Source organism: Gymnodraco acuticeps, unplaced genomic scaffold (assembly GCF_902827175.1).
Source record: "Gymnodraco acuticeps unplaced genomic scaffold, fGymAcu1.1, whole genome shotgun sequence".
NCBI classification, from domain to species: Eukaryota; Metazoa; Chordata; class Actinopteri; order Perciformes; family Bathydraconidae; genus Gymnodraco; species Gymnodraco acuticeps.
This window is the reverse complement of record NW_022990747.1, coordinates 450,736-472,911: the sequence shown is the minus strand read 5'-3', so window position 1 is coordinate 472,911 and position 22,176 is coordinate 450,736. Positions and strand designations below refer to the sequence as shown.

The window sequence follows — 22,176 nt, the reverse complement described above, 5'->3', positions numbered from 1 at the left end:
GGGACCACAGAGAGGAAGTAATAAGCAGCCCGAAATGACACTTTAATCTTAAAGAGGCACAAATGTTATGCAAATGCACTGAGCCACGGGAAGGAAGCCAACAGCTTGCTGCTCAGGATCAGCCAGGTAGCTTTGCTGTGTACAGGAAGTGTCAATCAAAGTTGAGTGTTACTGTCGGCAAGTAGAGTTATTAACAGTTTCCACAAGAGGCTGCTTGGGAACAGTTTTCTCTTCACAAACTGATTAAGAGGAGCTTTTTTCATACAGTTGGAACAAAGCTGGAGTAGAGGGAATAGACTTTGAGCTTCACAGACAAAGCATGGTTACATTACATTATCAAATGACGTTGAATATTTTTCAGTATCCCTTTTTGCTTTCCTGAAATAAACAAAGTGTGTTAATGCAGCAATAACCAAGAGAAGAATCAGTTTCGGCTGCTCTGCTTGGTTCGCAGTGTAGCTCCCAGTTGGCCACCTGGAACTCATTGCTTGTTTCATGTTTTATGGACCTCAGAGTCAGAAACAAATGTTTGAAAGTGGTTGCCAGGTTAGTAACTAGGCATCAGCTGCCAAATTGGCAAACAAAAGCTGAGGGCAAAATGTAATGTTGCCATTATTTGACTGATTGAGGTTATATGTGATCAAAGACAATCGTTGGAACATAGAAACTCTATGTTTGTAAGGTCTTTTATATTATTGTCCATTTCAAAAAGCTGATGTAAGGGTAAAAAAGCTGAAGTATGCCAGCTCTTGATCTAGAATCAAAGATTAAATTAAAGTTTTTTTCCTTGTTGATACCCCAACCTTGTCTATAGACTAGGGCTGCACGATATATCGTGTTGTGACGATAATCGCGATATGCACGATATTCACATCGCAGGAAGTGCGATTTAAAAAAAGAAAAATTAACTCAAACACGTCATGTTACAATTCTTTTGCTGCTTGCTACAAAAGGAAAACTTTCATGTCAGGGTTACTTGAGTGAGTGACATGCAGGCTCTGCATGCATAGCAAACCACCAATCACAATCAAATCTCCAAAGCAAACACTGAATAAAACACTGAATAAAGTAGTTTCATGTGTTTCTCCAGGGCAGTTCGGCGCTGCTAACCGAGCTAGCTCAGCTTGTTGCTCTGATAACTTAAGATCCAGACTAAAATCCTTCATCCGGTTAAATATAGTTAAAAATATACCAATTGTATAGCATTAAAGTTCAAGAAAGGATGGTTTGCGGACAAAAAAAATGCCTTTTCTTCAATTCCTGTATTTTTTCACATCACAGGGGAAGAAAATATCGCAATGTCAGTTTTTTCCAATATCGTGCAGCCCTACTATAGACAGTATGATATACCCTCTGATAGTCACACTTTCCTCACTATTACAATAACAGATAATCATGTTTTACATTATGAATCTGGATGATGATACCAAGGCCGTCAATGTATTTACATTGTGTAAAAATGTATTTCTATTCACTTGGTTTTATGAGGGGGGGGGGGGGGGAGGAGGTCTGAATGGAGGCGGAGGAATGTCTTGCCTAGTTCAAGTTAACAATATCAGAGAATTTCACACTTTGTTGTGACCAAGCCAAGGCATGAGTAACCTTTGAACACAAGAGTCAAATCACAAGATTCCAAGCAGGGTTTCCTGTGAGAAAGAGGGCCCCTGTGCTTGGCCCTTCCAAATGTACAGTACCTATTTAGTTCAGACAGAAAACACATTGAATCACTTTCCATGCACCTTTGACGTAGCCTCAAACTTATGTTAGAAATAATGGTCATAATTAAAAACAGACGTCTGATGGACCAAACATTCAACAATCACAGTTTTGAGCCAAAACATATCTTGTGCCACTGATGCAGAAGCACATAAAATATACTATCAATGTAAAGATTGATGTACAGGTTTGAATAGATTGGACTGTAGTCGATTCTGTCCTTAATGCCCATCAGCTTTAAAGCATGGAAGCATTTCATTGTGGGTAACGTTTTGAGGTTGAAGTTCTGAATGCTGGTCATTGTTGGATGGATGCAACAGAGGCTGTGTTTTTGGCACATCAATTCTACTTTCTGTTTTCCCACCTCCCACTAGGTTCTGGTATGCCTGCCTCCCACTCACTCCACCGTCCCATAGCTACATTGCATCGTGAATATAAGCCTGGCCAGTGGTTGCCTGCCAGTATCGGGAATAACTATTTCTGCCTGACTGGCTTTTGCTAATTGATTGGTTTAAAATCCTGTGTATGACTCAAGGATAGGAAATGTTAGCTGTGTTTTTTGGTGTATAATTAAACACAGTGTGTTTCATGAGGAGCAATCTGTCTCTGCAGCAAGTGCCCTGCAGAAGTCTGGTTATGTGGTTCTGTTCTTTCTGTGATTAAAGTCAGTGGACCCCCAGTCTGGTTTAAAAATACCACATTCTTTGCCATGCTGAGCAATCTGGTGCAACAGGAGCCAGTATGGTTGTCATAGTGATAGGAGATAAAGCTTTACTACTCTGTAGGCATTTTGATTGGAGTTGTTCATTAGAAGGGTTTCCTCAGTAGAAGAGCTTGCTAATTTTAATGACCAAATTATGTTTACGATTTTAATAGATTGAGATTGGTCGACAATATTGTAGTTGTTGTCGCTAATCAAGTTTTTATGGGCTTTGAAAACAAAACATTTGCCGTTTGGTGACTAATCATAATTATCATAGCTTCCATTGTCTTTTTATTCCAAAATATCCCGGGGCCATCTAGTATTTAGCTCGGGCAATGATCAGCAGCTGATCTCTCTCTCCCGTCAGATTAGACTTCACTCGCGTTTATGTCCATATCGATCAGATCCAGCTAGTTCTAGCTAATGATAGGACTACCTGCTTATTAAAAGACACCAAAACAATAAGTGTCGCTATGCAACCGGGTGAGGCCACAAAGTATAGCGCAGCATTATGCATTTGTTTACATGCCCACCGGAACCCTGAGGCATTACCAACAGATCAACGCACAATCAACCCATACAGGACATCTCTTTCTCCACATTAAGTGTTAGACATTATAATTGACTATTCTTGTCTGTCACATACTCTTCTTGTCTGTCACATAAGTGGCGCAACTGAAGCGGTATTGCGCTAAAGGGAAATTATTTTGACCGGAGAGATTTAGATTTGCCGGCTAACGGGAACTCTGACGTCGTCATTTTGGGTGCTTCGCGGATGCGCTCGGCTCCTCTCGACTGCTGCTCGGGTCTGCTCGGTCAGCTTCCGGATGAGGAGGCATTCGTTCGACCAACTTACAGTAGATAACATTACAAACATTTTTAACAGGGGCCATACTAGTGTAAATAATGTTTGTTTTGGCAGTTATAACTGTAATGTTTTCTACTTTTTTACATCTGGGAAGGCATTTGCCTTTATCAGATGGAAAGTGTCTTGACCAACAACTTAAGTATTTCTAATAGCTATGGAGGGCATGCAAGCGAGCAAACACAAACAAGAACAAACAAACAAGTGAAATGAAGAATAAAATATTGTGGTGGTTCATCTTATAATTCAGTCTAGAGAATGCACCAGACAGCATCTAAGACCTGAAAAAATCTAAATGTTTTAGAGGGAGGCCCCCCAAACCATTCGTGCTTCATTTCGTCTGCGCGCATTTTTCAGGGCAATCTCTATTGGGCTCAGGGCCATCTGTAAAGGGCCATCTGTAAATTAAAATATGCCTTCGTCTTTCCGGTCAGCTTGGATATGAACAACAGTTATTTCTGAATTTAAATGCCCTTATTTGTTTGTAGCCTTTATTTATCCAGGTGAATTCCCATTGAGATCAACGATCTCTTTTTCAATGGAGACCTGCAGATTATTACACTCCCGTAACTGCTCATCATGAGATCGGTAACAGATGGATCTATGTTGACCAATTTCCCTTTCCTACTATTGTGCTAAGATTGCATTTATACTTTAAAATTCAGTTTCTGGTGTGGAGTTTGATTAATTATTTGATTAATATATAATTTGTAAATGATAAAACTCTATTGTTTTGTCTTTTTCCTGTTGGACCACTGTGAAATGTAACTTTAGTTATGATCTGTGCTCATTCGTTACATCATTTGACAGAGAAATCAGCCAGGATTAGAGTTACACAAATATCAACTGCTTGTTGGGCCAAATCCAGGTTCACTTCAAAACCTCAGTTTGAAATTTCAAGAGTTTTGGCCAAAGAAAGCCGACATCCTGACCCCTGGCTGAAAGTGGATCTGCTCTGAAATGTGTTTCAGGTTGCAGCTGAGCACTTCAGCTATTACTGGAGTGCATCTCTGGCAGAAATCCCTGCTGCCATGGTTGCCACCTCGAGCCTCATGCCTCATAGTCACCAGGGCAGAAATGTAACCTAATCAGGTGTCTGCTGCTCCCGGTTCATAAGCACACCGCACTGCAAACAGAGAGTGTAGATTTGCTGTTTTGAAAACCACGTGTGGCCAGGCACCCTCAAAACCCTGTAATTTTCGCATCACATTTCAATTGCTAAGGGCGGTAACATAGATGTTCCTTCTGCTTCAATCAGTAATCAAGAAATATAATAGTTGCCTAAACTTTAGAGAAGCATGCCTATTATTAAGAGATTGCTGGTTTGCTTCCCCAGGCAAAGTCAGTGTGCAGCTCAAAAGTGATCATGTAACACTTTCTCCACCGCACAAGTGCTCTCTTTTAGATTCACTCAGTTGACAACTACTTAATGCCAAATGCTACTTGTTGTGGTTATTTTTGGTGTCCTATCTAAAGTGTGTTTGCATGCGTCACTCAGAGTAGGCTACTGCAGATGAATCCCAAAACATTAAACGTGTCGAAGTAAACATTATTGCACGTTGGCTTTTTATAGTGTGCAGTTGGATTGAACGATTAATCGATTTAATCTTTTTCTTCTTGTGTGTCAGTCATCCAAACTAATCAGAAGTGCTGTGCCCCACATGCACCAGCCATTGTTAACCAATCAGAAGTGGCCCATGATAGCAGGTGATAGACAGATTGATCCAATCACCTGCCAAGTATTTTTGAAAGTGCCTGCCCTTTCCAAATGGCTTCCAATGGAGCTTTCCTAGATGGTTTGGTGAAACAAAGCATCTGAGTCAGGTTAGTGATGCTCCATCACATGTTTCTATTACAGGGTGAATCTTAAACTGAAGCTTGACTTTAAAGCAACCCGACGGAAGTTTCATATAAGTTTAGTTCTTTCACTCGTAGCTCGGGCTGCGGGGTGCTAGAGACGGGAGCACGTTGATACGACCTTCCTAGCCGGAGATATGTCCGCATTTTACAATAAACTTCCGTTTGGGTCGCTTAAAAACAAATATCGCAAATGGAATCGCAATCGCAATATCTGTCAGAAAAATCGCAAGTCGATTATTTCCCTAAATCGTGCAGTCTAAAATAATATCTGTGCAGTAGAGGAGAACATTATAACTTGGCATTTAAACAAGACAGGATATAAATTCGATCTGAATTTAACATTTTAAAGAAGGCGATGGGCGCATATAGCTTTGATGATTCCGCCAATGAAGGCCAGAGCTCCCAAAGGTGAGCGCAAGCATGACTGCATCTTAGTTTTCCCCTGCTTTGAAGACTCTTCAGCAGTTGGCTGTCACATTTGTCACGAACAAATGGTGTTCTCATTACTCAACATTTGTTTTTTTGTTGACAAATTTCCACATTTCTATTACTCATCAAATAATTTTTGTCCCTGCGACGCTGTGGACTGTGAAAATAATCCTGTGTTGGAATTTGCCAGGAAGTGACTGTGGAGCTGAGCTTTGTTGAGCAGTGAGTGAACATTCTGGGAGTGCTGGAAATGTATCCCACCCCTCTGCTCCTCCTCAGCCCTCCCGCAGCCTGGGCCATCTATTCTTGGTTTTCTCATAAGGATAAATTCTTGCTACAAATGTTTGGTAGCTAACTTGCATGGGGAGTGACCCCGCTGAATAAGGCCACCCTGCCGGCAGAGGGGCTGAGACGGTCCCAGAGTCGCAGAATAAAAAGGACTTCATATTCTGGATATGTGAGTGGGATGAACCCATTGTCGGAATCCATAATATTTTGCACAATTTATACTGGATGAAAATGCCCTACAATTAATTACCAACATTTTTGTTTTGGGCTAATTATTTATCTCATGAAAAATCTCCAATGGCATATCAAACAACAAAGAACCACACCCGAAAATAAAGTTATTTGACTATGTTGTATATATCAGCAGCCAATATTTGGGAGAAGGTTAGCAGAAAATACACCACCATATTGGATTTTTGTTTGTAAATAGAAAACAAATTCTGCATCGCTATCGCAAAGAATAATCTAAATGACATGTAACCGTCTTTACAGAGATCTAAAAGCTAAGAGAGCTAAAACACACCCTCCCTTTCTGGTAAACAACCATAAGCTTCCTCTTTTTAAAACAAGTTTTCAATTTAAAAACCTTAATCCTGTGTTCAAATTTGAATATTTTCCATAGTTAGTACACTTCCACCTAGTACACTTTGTACACTATATACTTACTTAGGTAGACAAATCAAACATGGCTATTGTGCACTCACCATAAACAACATTCACACTGTGATAATTCACATTATTTTTTGCGCCAATATACTAAATCAATAAAGACTGCCAAATCAACCCAATAAAATGACGGATGGTTTAGTGCAAAATTACATACAAAACTACAAACTACATTTGTATAATACTTAGGTGTGGCAAGCTGAGCGTAAGAATGACATTGTACAGTGCATTTGCCCCTTATACTGTACATATGACAATAAAATATCTTGAATAATGTGGTGTTCACCAGACCAACCACAACTGTCATTCCCCTACTACCTTGCCAAGATGGCGGACATCGAAGGTGAGGAGGGTGCGGGTGCTCATGGTGAAATGCATTTAACATTCTTAGTGTTAACGCACTTATGCGCTCAAAATAGCAAGTGTAATTACCAAAGAACGTGAATTGAGGCACAGCTGTAGTCTCCAAGCCCAGGCTGAGATAACACGGCATAACTCAGGTTATTTTGTGACTGTGAAACGTTTTGTCCAGAGTCACAGAGGATATTGTTACACGGCTGTTTTCAAAAGCTGTTTAGTATTCCCCAAATGATCAATTGTATCATCAGCAAGATTTCAAGACTCTTTTAGTTTGACAGGTGATTATTTTGTCTGATGATTGTGTATATGGTAAGTGTAATACTTTCTGTACAAAGTATTATTTCTCTGACAGTTCAGTAGGGTTTCAGTGTTTGCTTTAATAATACAAATCTGACAGGACAGATCTGACAAATGCTTGGCTGTTCTTTTGTCTTTTTGCATTATTCTTATGCTTCATGATTGTCTTGTTTTATTCAGAGAGATCAGTATTGAGTTATTTCTTTTGTCATACAAGCTATCAGTGTACAAAGTACATGTTGACAAAATGGCATCATCACACATGGTGACACTTGACCACAAACAGTTGAAAAGGCCTCATCTATCATGTATTATTGCGGTCCTTGAACTAATGGTTTTCTCTTTTCACCCACTAGTTCCCTTTTCTTGATGTGTGACTTAGTATTGTAGGATTGATGTGTTTCACTTTGCAACCCTCTCAAAGATATTGAGCTTGTATGGACCAGAAATAGCACTTTAAGTGGCTCTTAATGTATGACATGTTACACAATTATACTGTCAGTGCTCCTTGCCCTTGGCCGAAATCTCACTCTGAAACAGACTCGCTTGCCTGCAAGCCTCTGATGTTGCTTGTGGAGGTTGTGCAGTTTGAATAGAGCTATATAAGGGAAACCATTCTTTGTTTATTAGTTAAGGGAGAGTACATGGGAGTGCTGCCAGGCCTCTCAGAGTACAACATGGGGACAGAAAGAAGAAGACGAAACAACACTCGAACTGAGTGTACTCTGCTATGTAGAGCTGTAAACATAGCTTCTTTTTTAAGGCAGTGTTATGAGTGTGCCAGCTGGCTTAAATTACATGTGGAAAGCTTGGTGTTGATCAAGTGGCTGTAAATAGCCTTTATCTGTGCACTGTGCTATGGACTGTGTGCTAATCCAGCTAGCCACAAGGATGCAGTGGTTGCATTAGCTGGCTACCATTGACTTTGTCTCGTCGACACTGTCAAGGTATGAGCAGTGGAGATTTTTGAAGAGAGGCAATCCACCTGCTGCTAGCTTGACTTGTAGTGAAAAAACGTAGCATGATTTGGTCCTAAAAAGTGTCTTATACCTGCCAATGAAAAGCCAGAAGGCAGCGAGTACGGTGCAAATTGATCTTAAATAATGTTGCCCATGTTTTAGAATGGTACAGTAATCAATATCTGAAAATAAACTTCTTAACACTAAGTTGTGTTCCTGTTAACATTATAAAGTGGAACTGCTGAGAGTTTAATGTTGTCTACATTTGCAGAAACATTAGTATATCGTGGTCAGACATGTTTTTCTTGATGTCATGTACCTGGAATGCTTTGAGTTTGAAACTGCAAAAATCCAAACTCCTGCTTTGTCTGGAAAGCAGCCTCAGCCCCCCCCTCTTGTGTCACCCCTAATTCAAGAAAATCAAGAAGATGACGACCAAAAACCAAGATGGCGACGGCCACAATGTCCAACTAAATTCTTCAAATACGACCGTCCACTAATTAACGGTGACGGTAGTGCGATAACACCCTTTTATTTTATAGAGTCTATGGAAGTAAACCAATAGTAGTTTAGTAATATGTATTTCTTGGTTTTAAGTAATGAAACCTACACATGATGCCATCCAATACAACATTTTAACGGCTTAAATTAAATGTTTTCCTTATGCCCTGCTACTTCACATGAATAAGAAGGTGAGTAAATGGAGCCAATCACTTAAGATAGTTGCTAGGGTGTACGGTTGCATGTTGGTTTTTTCAGGTGCCAGCTGTCAGTGACTGTATTAATGTTGAAGGGGCTAACTGTGTAAATTAATAAATGTTCAGTGTCTTTAGAGACGTGTTTTCAGTGGGTTTGATGTGACAGCGGAGAGGACAATTTATTTATTTCTATAACCATATGGTCTCTATAGAATCAGCACAACTGCAGAGTTTCTAATTAGATTGTTCATCGAATGCACTTTACATGACTGCATGCTGTTAAATACTTTACCTTTTAACTTGTTGGTATTTTTTCTTTTTGTAGGATTAATGAAGAGCATGGGATTTGATGCTCCATAAGTACCAGGCTTTATTCCTATGTTATATTGTCGCTTCTGTCCCAGTTTGAATTTAATTGAGATAATCCAACATCAGTCTTTTCTGCTCTTCCAATTTTTAAAATAAGATTGTTTATAGTAATCTTCTAAGCTTAAAGTTGGTGTGCAGTGTTTCATATCAACGTGTCTATGGGGAGCTTGTTCTCCAGCTGGCAACCAGACAAATACTGCATTGTCAGATTCCTCTCTTTAGGAGGACTCGGGCGTTTTTGTGTTTTGGACTCGGGGTAGAATGCCAGCCTTGTCCTCAGTTGGGTTACTTATCTCCCTGGTGCAGTGCACACCCTCAGGGAAATAACTTGGGGGAACCTTTTTCCATCCCTCACCTCCTGAACAACACAACTGAATGATGTGAGGCCAGAGTTTTCTGTTGTCACTTGTATAGTTAAAGTCTGTCATCTCAATTTGCTGCAACATGATCTGTGTTTGTAAGGCTGACAGGCAAACACCAGGTGGGACATTCATTGCTGGCCACTCTTCAGGGATTGATCATGCAGACACTCAGTGCTGCTGATTTTGAATTGGCAGCATTCTTTGGTAGAATGATGGATTCAAATGCCATTTACAAGTGGCAGATGGGAAATGGGACTTTAGTTTTTGATCGGTTTTCCCTCATGTTAAGTGCAGCTTGTTCTCTGATTGGAGATCTGATAACTGTGCTGCCTAGCATTTGACTTTTATACAGCTATACAGGGAGCAGGTGAACACGCCTGAGCAACCGGGCATCCAATTTAGCTTTTGGACTGCCAAGCATTCCAGAACTTTCCTTGAGCCCTTGCAGGTGTTTTAAAGTGGACTGCAATGTGATGAAGCGCACACACACACACACACACACACACACACACACACACACACACACACACACACACACACGTTTTATTTTTAGGGATTGGCATGCTGTATTTATAGATGTTAATAGGCAGGTGGACGTATTATCTTAATTAGCTTTTTCCCAGAGAGTTAAATGTGACGATTGATGCTCTCTTTTTTTCATTACCGTCTATAATTAATAGTGTTTGAATCACTATTTCCTTGCGAAAGGAGTTGCCTTTTGAAATAAACCCACCAGATAATTATCACTCAAAGTTCCCCTTAGCTCATTGTTTTTTGTTTTTGATTGTATGATGGGAAAGTGTATAAAAACCTTAAAGCATAGAGCATATCGGTCATACACTTTGTTTAAAAGAAAAGCAATTGAGCAGCGTTTTGGCCATTTGTGGCTACCAAAACCCCTTCCTTTTTAATATCATTCTTTATATCAAATGTTGTTATCATTATGCAGCATGCATTGAATTCATAGTGCCGGTCTCCTTCCCTTCTGTCCATTTGGTGCGGTTGTGGTATTCCTGCAGTAAGATAAGCCGTCAATGGAATCAGCCCCACTCTGCCGACCCAGCAGAAAAACAGTAGCAGTCGTCCCCCACCTCCCACATCTACTCCAACCCCCCCCAAACTTCAGCTCAATCCACCACCACGAGTTCCCATTATCTCACTCGCTTGTTTTTTTTCTGCTTCCCGAATCTCTCCCTCTCTCACATCTATCTCTCTTTCACCACCTGCAAGTTCTCTCCTCAACCCCGAGGCTAGCAAGCATATCAACACCTCGGCTGTGGGTTGTAAATCAGCACACACACATCTGGTAAATGGATGTAGGGTGGTGTATTGATGGATTGATTGATTGATTGATTGAAAAGTTTATTAACAGCTTGTATATTGGGTACAGTACAGTACAGCTCAAAACATACAATTGTTAAGGGGATGCAGACCAGAGAAAGACTTTCGTCTTGTTTACATCAGGGTCCCCCATTTCCAATTCATCATATAATTTAAGACATATAAGACATATTTGACATACAGATGGCTTATTTACAATTTACATACAGGTGGTTTTTTACATACAGATTGCTTATTTACAATTTTCATTTTAGATTTCGATCTAATACATCCTAACCGGACATTTAAGACATACCAAGTCTACAGATATACAGTTAGTAACAGAGTCTAAAATGCGAGTATATACATAGATGGGGGGGGGGGGGAAGCTGTCCATTGAACGACAGGTTGAGATTTGTACCATTACCGGGCCAGTTTTGCAATGCTCTCCCCCGAAGGTGTTCTTTAAGAGAGGTTTTGAAGGTAAGTATAGTTTTACTTTCCTTTACAGTTGTGGGAAGAGCGTTCCACCTTGATGTGGCATAATTGCGAAACGTGTATTCCCCCTTTTTTGTGCCAAATCTGGGTTTCACATGATTTGTGGAGCTCCCTCTGGTGTTATGATCATGGTATTCCTTGACCTTTGGGAAGAATTTTGACATGTACATGGGTACCATAGAGGTGTAGTGGATCTTGTAGACCAGGCCCATTGCAAGTAGCTGTACTCTGTCGTCTACTCTAAGCCATCCTAGGTTGTCAAAGTGGGCAGAGGTGAGGTGGGTTCTAGATGAAAGGTCAAGCAGTAGTTTGACCAGTTTATTTTGCGATGTTTGAAGTTTTATTTTTAGCGCCTTGGAGGTGCTATGGTACCATGACAGAATATTTACACCACCTGCTCAAATTGTTGAATTATGTTCATTGCGTCCGTCTGGGTGTCTTCTCATGCATGATTTGTGACGGCTGGAAATGGATCACCTGGCCTTAATTTAGCTTTATCTGAGTTTCTTTAAAAGGCAAGTTAGTTTGTAATGTTCAGATATTTTCACATATTTAGCCGTACTGCGGTTTGGATATTTCAATAGCCCCTGTTGCGCTTTTGATAACATGTCTAGCATTTGTGCAGCCCTAATCTTAAAAGCAAGAGTTGTGTGTGTGCACATTCTTGAGCATGTGTGCCTGCCATTGCCATTTGACCCTCCAAACAATTAAAAGTATTTAATGTGTGAGGTGAATGGGGAGCGGCTCCTGTCTGCTCCTAACAATAGAACTGACACGCTAGGGGCCAAGCTTTCACTTCGCAGACAGCCTTAAAAAAAAACGGGCTTGGAGTCGCTGGATTGTCCCCCACAATAGGCAGCCGAAGGAGCCCTGTAAGGTAGTTCACCTCCCGTGTCATGTTCTTCTCCTCTAGTGCAGTGGTTCCCAAACGGTGTGCCGTGAGGCAAGTCCGGGTGTGCCGTGGGATTTTGTGACAACCATACGTTATTATTGCAATATACAACTACACAAAAATAATAATTTTTTTATTTACTATATCAGTACTTTGTAGGTTTATATGTACGTAATCTGCGCGACTTGCCCGTCCACATCTCCACGTGCAGTGCTGCATACACATGGCTGAGTCAGCGATAACTTTCTAGGGGTGGAGGTATGCCCATTATTTTGAGTTCGTCCGAAGAATAGACAGGAATGTGACGGTGAGGTGCAAACTGTGTCCAGGCCAGAAGCTGTTATCCACTGCTGTAAACACCACGTCAAACCTCAACAAACACCTGCAAAGAACACATGCCTTTTTGTTTATCACGTAGTCTGTTCTTCTTCTCTGTCTTCCGGTTGTTGCCTGTTTTGAATGACAAATACACACTACCGCCGCCTGCTGGTAAGGAAAGTTATTGCCACTCACGCATGCGCAGTTCGTACGTGCTCGGCGAGTAAAGTAACGAGTTACTTTATGTAGATAGTAACGAAGTAGTGTAATATATTACTTTTTTTAAAGTAATATGTAATATATTACATTTGTTTAGTAACGACCCCATCTCTGGAGTTGGCGTTCTGTACATGAAGAACAACAGGAGGCCACGGCTCTCTGTTGAACAGGACTTGCGAGTGGCCCTCTCCTCAGTGCCACCAAGGATTAAAAAATTCTGCGCGCCCCGACAGGCACATGTATCTCACTAATTTGTAAGTCGGCAAACATATTTACAATAGCACATGTTTCAATGCTGATTGCTGAAATGTTACATTTATAATTTGTAGTTCAGGACCATGGACAATGCAGCTTCCTTGCATTGACAGTTCTCTCTGCTGAATGTTCTGCTGAGTTTCCTTTGCCTCATTTTTAATGTTGTGACCTGTCTGGTTTAAATGAGTGTTGCTGCTTTGATGAAGCCTAATTTGATAAAGTTTCAAATTAATTTCTGAAATATTTCGTTAATAAATATTTCATGAGTAATATAGTTGTCTTTGTCACATTTTATTTGGCATTAGTAAATAATTATGCACATTTACAGATATTTTACATGATATGAGTGATAACACGTGTTATAAGGGCTATTTTGCACAATAGGTGTGCCTTGAGATTTTTACTTGTCCTTTGGTGTGCCTTGGGCACAAAAAGTTTGGGAACCACTGCTCTAGTGTCCCCGAGCCTTTGCGCAGCCACAAACCGGCTTTTTATTCAGTTCTCCTGCCTGATGTTTGGGTTGCCTGGAATTGTTATGGTGTTAATTTGCCTTGGAAATGCAGTTGACTATTCAAAACTGTGTTAGGAGAGTGTAACCCTTAGAAAGACACTCATCCATGAGAAACAGTTTCGACTGCAAACACTTCTAATGGAAAAGCTAAGAAATGGAAGAAAAGTGCTTATGCTAATTCTAATGCATGCCAATCCATATAGCTGTTGACTAAATTGGGTTTCGGAGGCTTCAGAGGCAGACAGTTAAACGTCTGCACACAGTTGTCCGCCCAATGAGTGGATTAGAGGACTGCCATATCTCTGCGGCTAAGATGCAAAAGAAGATTAAGGTTGGTAGCTCATGAAGAGGGCCGGGCTGTCATAATCTGCAGCACCGCCAGACTGAGACTCTGCCTTTTTAAAAATGGACTTTGAGGATTTATTGTATCTACAAAATGATGTACTCCCACTCTGTGGCTGCCTATGCCTTTTTATGGCTCGTTTGTTAGGATGGGTTTAAGAGTGAGGACATCAGCAGCACATATGTTATATAATACAACTCCACTAAAAGAGGCAACCTAATGGTTTGGTAAAAGAAAATATGGTTAATTGTGTATAGAAAGGTTCTATCTAAAGTCCCTCAGTCAAGATTTTCACCTGTTGTGATGTCATCTTCGATAACCCAATCTTTGTGTTGTTGTTGTTGGGCTTGTATCAGCAGTAATGGTGTACATACAGATCTCAGAAGCTCAACTGATGTACACAACTATGTTCCCTAAGTGTACAATAAGAGTATAGAAGACAACTTATTTTAGACAATTTGGTTACACATCCATGTTGAGATTGAAGGTGGTATAAGTGGGGGTTCATGCAAAATGACCATGGTGTAATAATATCCATCACGCCATGGCGATCAAAAGTGAGATTTGATTCAAGCTGTTCTGCAATGGCACAACTGTTCGGCAGCTGGTGTCAACACAAGCAGGATGGTCAGACAGAAACATTGGGGGAGGTCTTTGCAGGACGAAACATTTCAAGGGAATTCTTCATGGTAGCTTTTTACTCGTAGACCAGCGCTGGTTAATAAGTACAAAATAAAAGGAAGTATTATGAACAAAACATTTAGGTAGGAAATTATAATCTTAATGGCGAGTAGAATTGATTACCCTCTCAAAATCCTGCTGATGTATCTTATAGAAGGGGCACATTATAACTATATAAGCTCTTGCAATGGTTAATGAGTTCATTTCAATTCCAAATGCAGTCTTTTTGTTACAAATTTATTCTCAGCTTTATGCTTTTGCCGTTCTCTATAGAGGCTGTTAAGAGGATGGTATGCTGGGCAGACTTGCTGTCATTTCATTTACTGCTACAGAGGAAGAGAACATTGTGAATGCAATTTCCTAGGACTATTACTGCAGAATGTAGACTTCAGAAAGCTATCACTTGAAAATGGTATGGGAATGTGTTTAAGGCTGTAAGGAACAGCATAATGTTGTGTTGCCTTTTGCTCTCTGTCTTGAAGCTCCAGCCTCAAATACTCATACTGCATTTTAGCACTCAGGGTTTATGCCTATACCAGCCTCTCCTAACCTTGGATAGGACACACAAATACATGCACACCTAAACAGGGGGCCCTTTCCCAAGCTGAAAAAAAAGAAGTGTAAAACAAATGTAAACACATTGTGACCCCTCTACTCCCACCCCCCAACTTGGCTGGGTGGGTTTGATTCCATTCATGGAACTGGGAGTCGGCCTGAAGAGAGCTGAGGGTCTGTGTAATTGAATTAGCTGTACCCCCCCCCCCTTTTTCTGTGGAAGGGCAGGACTAATCATTGAGAATCTCTTGGAATAGTTGCCTTGTATAGCAGAGAGACTGTGTGTGTGTGTGTGTGTGTGTGTGTGTGTGTGTGTGTGTGTGTGTGTGTGTGTGTGTGTGGTGTGTGTGTGTGTGTGTGTGTGTGTGTGTGTGTGTGTGTGTGTGTGTGTGTGTGTGTGTGTGTGTGTGTGTGTGTGTGTGTGTGTGTGTGTGTGTGTGTGTGTGTGGTGTGTGTGTGTGTGTGTGTGTGTTGTGTGTGTGTGTGTGTGTGTGTGTGTGTGTGTGTGTGTGTGTTGTGTGTGTGTGTGTGTGTGTGTGTGTGTGTGTGTGTGTGTGTGTGTGTGGGTGTGTGTGTGTGTGTGTGTGGTGTGTGCTGTGTGTGTGTGTGTGTGTGTGTGTGTGTGTGTGTGTGTGTGTGTGTGTGTGTGTGTGTGTGTGTGTGTGTGTGTGTGTGTGTGTGTGTGTGTGTGTGGCGAAGTAGGGTGACAGTGATGGAGAGGTTCATGGGAGGAGGGGACATGGAGATGAGTGGTGAGGTGGACAACTTAGTGCTGTGTGTGTTTTTGTGTGTACTACATGTGGCTGCGTGGTGTTTGATTTCCAGGGATTGTCTACACCTAGACCAGATTAAATGATGCACCCAGAAACAGGCCTCTTGACCCCTTAACCTCTGCTGGGGAGGCCAAGCAAGAAATATGTGTGTCTGTCTGTGTGTGTGCTCCGAAATGATGCAGAGCAACAGCTGTTCTCCAGATGTCATCAACTCCCCCCCCTCCCCCCCCCCCCCCCCTAAACAAGGGAAAAAATACCTCATGAAAGAGACTGCAAACCCCAAAGAGTTATAGATGAGGCTCAGGGAATATTTACTGTAGTAATTCTTTAATCTGCGAGTCACCTTAAATATCTTTTTGTAAGACCCGTGCACCTATGTTTGTTGCACTGTATTTGGGTATTGACAAGTGTAATGTGTAGGCTGCTGTTTGCGTATAGGGTAATTGAGTGTATATGTATTCTTGTAATATATTAATATATACTTTAAATTATTCAAATCAATTAACAAAAACAGGAATGGCAACTCTTTTCTCTATACTTGCTATAATAATCGATTCAATCATTGTAGTATTTTTTTAAAGCAGAAATTGCATGTATAATATAACTTTTCAGAAGGGAGGATATGCTCAAATATAGTAATCGGTTTAAATATGAAGGTTGCATCTTGCACACATTTTGGGATATTTTATCGGGGACATTGCAAAATACCTTCTTATCTGAGCTGTACATGTCCAAAATACAATGTATAAAACTAAACTAACTGTGGATTGTTGCCTCGAAAGATGTTTCCTCTTGCCTCAGTTGGCATTCCGTATTGATCAAACCAAACATGAAAACATCATCGATATTCCCTGTTTTCCAGGTCATTGAATACAGATAGAATCGGAGGGATGAAACCCTCTGTAATGGTCACACGTGCAGAACACACAGTCCTCTGCATTCAACCCATCCTAGTACCAGGAGTCTAGTACTAGGAGCAGTGGGCAGCTATTGTACAGCGCCCGGGGAGCAATGGGAGTGGGGGGGGGGGTGTCCGGTGCCTTACTCAAGGGCACCACGGCAGGGCAGGAGGTGAACTAGGACCTCTCTAAGTAGCAGTTCACACTCCATATTTTAGGTCTGGAGTAAAATATATTTGAAAGACTACTACTTTGATTTCCTTTCTGGTAAATCCTTTCTGATTTCCTTTCTGGTAAATCACGCACATTCCTAATGCAGGATGCTTTCATTGCTGCAGGACTCTGTTCCCCACAGTCTGCATTGCTGTTGTAAATATATTGCTTACTTATATATACACACACACACACACACACACACACACACACACACACACACACACACACACACACACACACACACACACACACACACACACACACACACACACACACACAGCGAGAGCAGATGGTTTGTATTTATGGAGTTTATAAGAGTTGTTATTGGGAGTGGTGCACTGCTGGGCTCTGCTGAAGAGTGGGTTGGGGTGACATAAGTGGTATTTTTCCCAAATATTATGTACATCATAATAGTTGGTATGGATCTTTATTTTTCTGTAAGTCAAATTCATCTAGGGGCTACAATGCTCTATATGAGTGCAGTTCTCATTGGCTTCTAGGCAGACATGGGTGGGTCAATCACCCCCCCCCCACACTTGCATTTACTAAGTCCAGATCCCATACACCCATTTAGCTAATTGCATATCTGCGACTTCTACTTATCTATGCGATCGGTGGAAGACACCGGATAATTATTTAGCAGGCTTTCGTCAGTATGTGCTGCAAGGCTGAGCTGTGATGTTTGCCATGATTTAGGACTTTTAATCCATTTGCTAAAGAGATTTGGAAAGGAACATCGCCTCTAAGTTGACTGCGTTTCCCGGAAAGGGTTTTTCAGTCCTTCTTGTGGTTTAGACGTGTTGCTAATTGCAAAGAAAGGTACACGATGTCTGCATATTGAGGGTTTAATGGCTGTTGAATTTCATTGATGCAGTGCATAGAAGCTGAAGAATGAGGTGTGTTGATGAAATGATTGTATTGAACTTGATGCTAAATTTGTAATGCCCAAGGACTTGGTCCCAACAGTTATGTTCCCGCAGAATGACTTCACTGAGCCGGTTCTCATACTAATGTGTACTAAATTAAGGAGTATTGACTAGATCCACATTTTTGATGGATTTAGGGTGATTATAAGCTTCAATTGACTTGAGAAGAAAATGCAACTAAAATGCATTCTGCCTTGGTGAGACACAGGATTTCCCCTGATGTTGTGCATCAGTTTGAAAATTGGTTTTGATTTGGAGTTTTTTAGAAACACTTATTTGGTATCTTATCAAAAGTTTGATGCCAAGACTCTCATGTCCTTGCATTTGATACTTAGCTATGATAGCTTAGCCTTAGCATGAGGACTGGGAATGGCTAGTGTAGCTCTGTCCAAAGATAAAAAGGAAAAGCTTAGTAAATCTCACTAAGATGTTGCATTTATATATACGTAAAAATCAACAACAGTAATGGCATATTGTGGTTAGCTGGATACTGTTTAATCTTTTGACAAACCTTAGTTGGTTTCATTCCTTGCCTCTTAATGATAAGCTAAAGCTATGGTATCTTTCTCCTGGGTTTAGCTTCATATTTAATACCCAGCTAAAGGAGAATCCATCTTCTCATTTTACTCTCAGCAACAAAGGTCGTTTTTGCAAGTCTTTTCAAACTTTCGGGGGGAAATGCGGATGAGTAATGCATTCCCCTCAGTGAGCAGCTGCCATTGTTCTTTAAGGTATAGCCTACAGCTAGTCACTTAGCCCCCAGTCTCCATTAGTTATAGCAGAGATCAGTCACAACAACTGTTAGCGCAATAAATCAGGTTAATGGTGAATTCAGATTCATGGCTTTTGCTTATTATTACTTTCACCTAGCACGCACACACACACACACACACACACACACACACACACACACATACACACACACACACACACACACACACACACACACACGTACTCTCACAAACATCTTTGGTATATAACACTACAACCTGATTCACCACCTTGACTTTTGTGTAATAATCCAGCTGTGTTGATTGTGTGAGATATTGAGAAGTCATAGTGGGGAGCTTTATTAACAGCCTCGTTTTTGGGACTGGAGCGAGGTGTTTCTCAAGCAGGCTCCGTATTGTCTGACCTGTCCCCATTTGTCCTCCTCTGCAGTGCGTGATTAATGAAATTGCAGGACGGAACAATGAAGTCTCCAGTGGCATTGTGTTGCTCAAGATTGCCAGTGGCGATGTGCCCCTGCGCCCCACCTCTGGAAACCCCAGGGGACCAGAGGAGTTTCCCGTCTTATTCCATTTTTGACCAGGCTTATTTCATGTTCATCTTTTGGTCTGGACAGATTTGACAACAGTTAATCCAACAATATATACTGAGTGTTCATTTCAATGTATAGCACAATGTTACTGTTGTCAGAGCTGTCTCAGACCCCCGTTGGGTGTTTCCTGAACTTAGCATATTAACATTTTGCTCAGAACATTCCCCCCTAGGCTAAGAGAAGACAATTACAGGAATGCAAATGTCTCTTAACTTGTGTGAGATAAGGTTTCTCTCTCCTCTAGTGTGTTTGGTTTGATTCGGGTGGTCATGTTTATTTTCCAGGAGGCAAAAGGCTTAGCGTTTCTCTGTCACATTATTTTTAGCTCTTCGCAGAGACCCCTTCCATATTGTGTCGTTTGATCTGTGAGAAAGTTTCCATCTGATGTTTTGAAGTGGGTTTATCATAGCCTAATATGAGGCCCTGTTATTTGCCACCTTTTAATAACCGCCTATTATTATGCAGTATTATTATATACTACTATATAATAGTAACATCGTATAATTGTTGGAGCTAAACAGAATCACAGATCTTTGCCAAACAGGTTCCTTAAAATGTCCTTTTTTGGTTGTCTTTCAAATTAAATTGAAACTCTACCATTACCAGCTCATTCAATTCTGGGTACAGTGGAGTGGAGAACTACTGCTTAAAAAAAGTGAAAAAAGGGTTTCCAAAGAATAAAAACAAAATATCTATTGTGTTGGACTTCATCCTTTTTAATAGCTGGCTATCTTGTGTCTAACCTTGTTTAAGGATCCTTCCTCAACATTTCGCCTTCATCTATTTTTCTCCGAGTTGAAATACACTCCAACATATTGGTTAACCTTAATAGAATTACAAAAAATGAGTCACTATTTAAATAAGTTGCCTCCCAATAATAAACCTAAAACATTTTCCTGCAAAAGTCAGCAGGTCAATGAGGCTCATGGGACAGGTTGTTACTGCTAGCTGCCTGAGCTAAAGCTGCGGGGGGGGGGGGGGGGGGGTCTGGTGTGAAAGCAGGTCCTCAGAAGCCTGAACGAGATGGTTAACAGCGGTTAGAATCTCAGGCCAATGTTTTTCATCACAATGCAGCTGTTTGGATTTGAGCCTCTCACATTACATAGTTCGGAATTTTCTTTTGTCTATATTCTAAATCTTATCACACCATCAGTATGCTTTGTGTGAAAGCAAACCACCTGCTTATAGGTTTGCATCATTGTTTACAGCACAGTCATATTGAGTGTTTGTAAGGGTTGGTATAAGTGGGATATAGGACCTGGAAACAGTGAGAGCCTGCAGTGTGATGATCTATCTTGAGTGTCTCTCACTTGTCCCCCATCAGCCTGTCGGTGTAGTGGCTGCAGCCCATATCAGTGAGTCTGTATAGGCATTATACTGTATTGTGAATATTGTAAAAACATTGTAGAATAATTTCAGTCCAGAGAATTTGGAAATGTAAACTTCCGCAAAATACCTCAAAACAAACTCACTGCAGATCATGTCGAATTTATACTGTTGTTCACTGCACTACTAAATGGAGTAGACCTCATTTTACTAGCTTGTAGAAATATAACAACATTGTGTGTTAGATTTAGGAAACTGGATGATTTTAAAGAGCAAGAGCTGTGGTTTTGAATAGCTAAAACACAAAGACATAAACAACGTCTTAATAAGTAAAAGTGGAAGGTATATCATCTTTCACTTTTTCTGGCTTTGGTGACTAAAATACAGTCAGTGCATTAAGAAAGCTTTAGCAAATGATTGTGTGCGTTTTACTATAAAATGAACTCTTGGCTGGTTAACGTTTCCTTTACTATCAGCCACATAGTGGACTGTGTCGTCATGCTTTTTAAAAAGACCAACAGAATGGTGGGTGTGTTTTCTATACTAAAACAAGCCATAGTTGGCAATTAATGGACCAGAGTCACAAGCCTGCAAAAGTTGCAAGCACTTCGTATTACTTTTATCATTGTTGAATGTTTCCAATATTGTTTGTTACAAAGCTCATACAACTATTTGACATTTGAATCATACAAATAATGTGTTACTGTTGGGGCTTGGATTCATTCTTGCCATTGATTTTTTTTTTTCCAGCACAAAATATATTTAAAATTTGAAGCCCCATATTTATACAGTGTTGAACCGATGTAGCTATATAGTCCGCATCTAAGGAGAGCAGTGTGTTTTCTGCAGCTGTAATGCAGCTTTGTGTAAGCCTTCTTAAAGTTTTCTCCAGGGTTGCAAGTACATTGTTGTGGTGAGGGATGGCTGATATCACAAAGGAAACTTAAAAAATGAGCAGTTGTTTCCATCGTTTCTGATAAAATATATTTAGCAGCAGCAGCCATTTCAATTGTGTGTTAGGTTATGGAATATCCAGTATTGGTGTGGAATTGCCGATCTTTAACCCAAAACATTCTGCTCTTATCAGAAGAGGAAAAAAAGTAATTAAAGTTTTTAGGGCTGTTTATTATATGTTGCTTTGACATTTTGTTGCTTGGGCAAGGATTTTTCTTTTGAAGCGCAGTGGGTTATTTTTGAAAGCTGCCATATGCAAAGAACTAACAATAAGCAAAGGATTTGAGTTTGAGCCGGCTGAATGTAGCCGATATGATCAACAAAAAAATGTCCTGAGCGACCTTGATATCAATTCTGTACAAAACTATTTCAAGAAAATCTCAGAGCAAATATTTGCCTCAGTCTTCACCAAGCAGGACAGATAATATATGTTTAACTAGCAATAACAAGTTGGATATGTTCAGTGTAGTTTATGTGTTGATAATATTGACATTGCAATTCTGTTATGCTTTTTCACTGTGATTTGTATTCCTCCTATACTTGCTTGTTCCAGGCTGTTTTAAAAAAGAAAATATATGTGCATTAGTGCATCTAGGA

The 22,176-nt window shown here is 40.5% G+C and overlaps 1 protein-coding gene across 2 annotated transcripts in view; it reads left to right on the top strand.

Annotated features, from left to right (window-relative positions):
* The window catches only part of tln2a (talin 2a), a 111,971-nt gene that overhangs the window by 2,451 nt on the left and 87,344 nt on the right, over window positions 1-22,176 (top strand). The window lies entirely within an intron of this gene.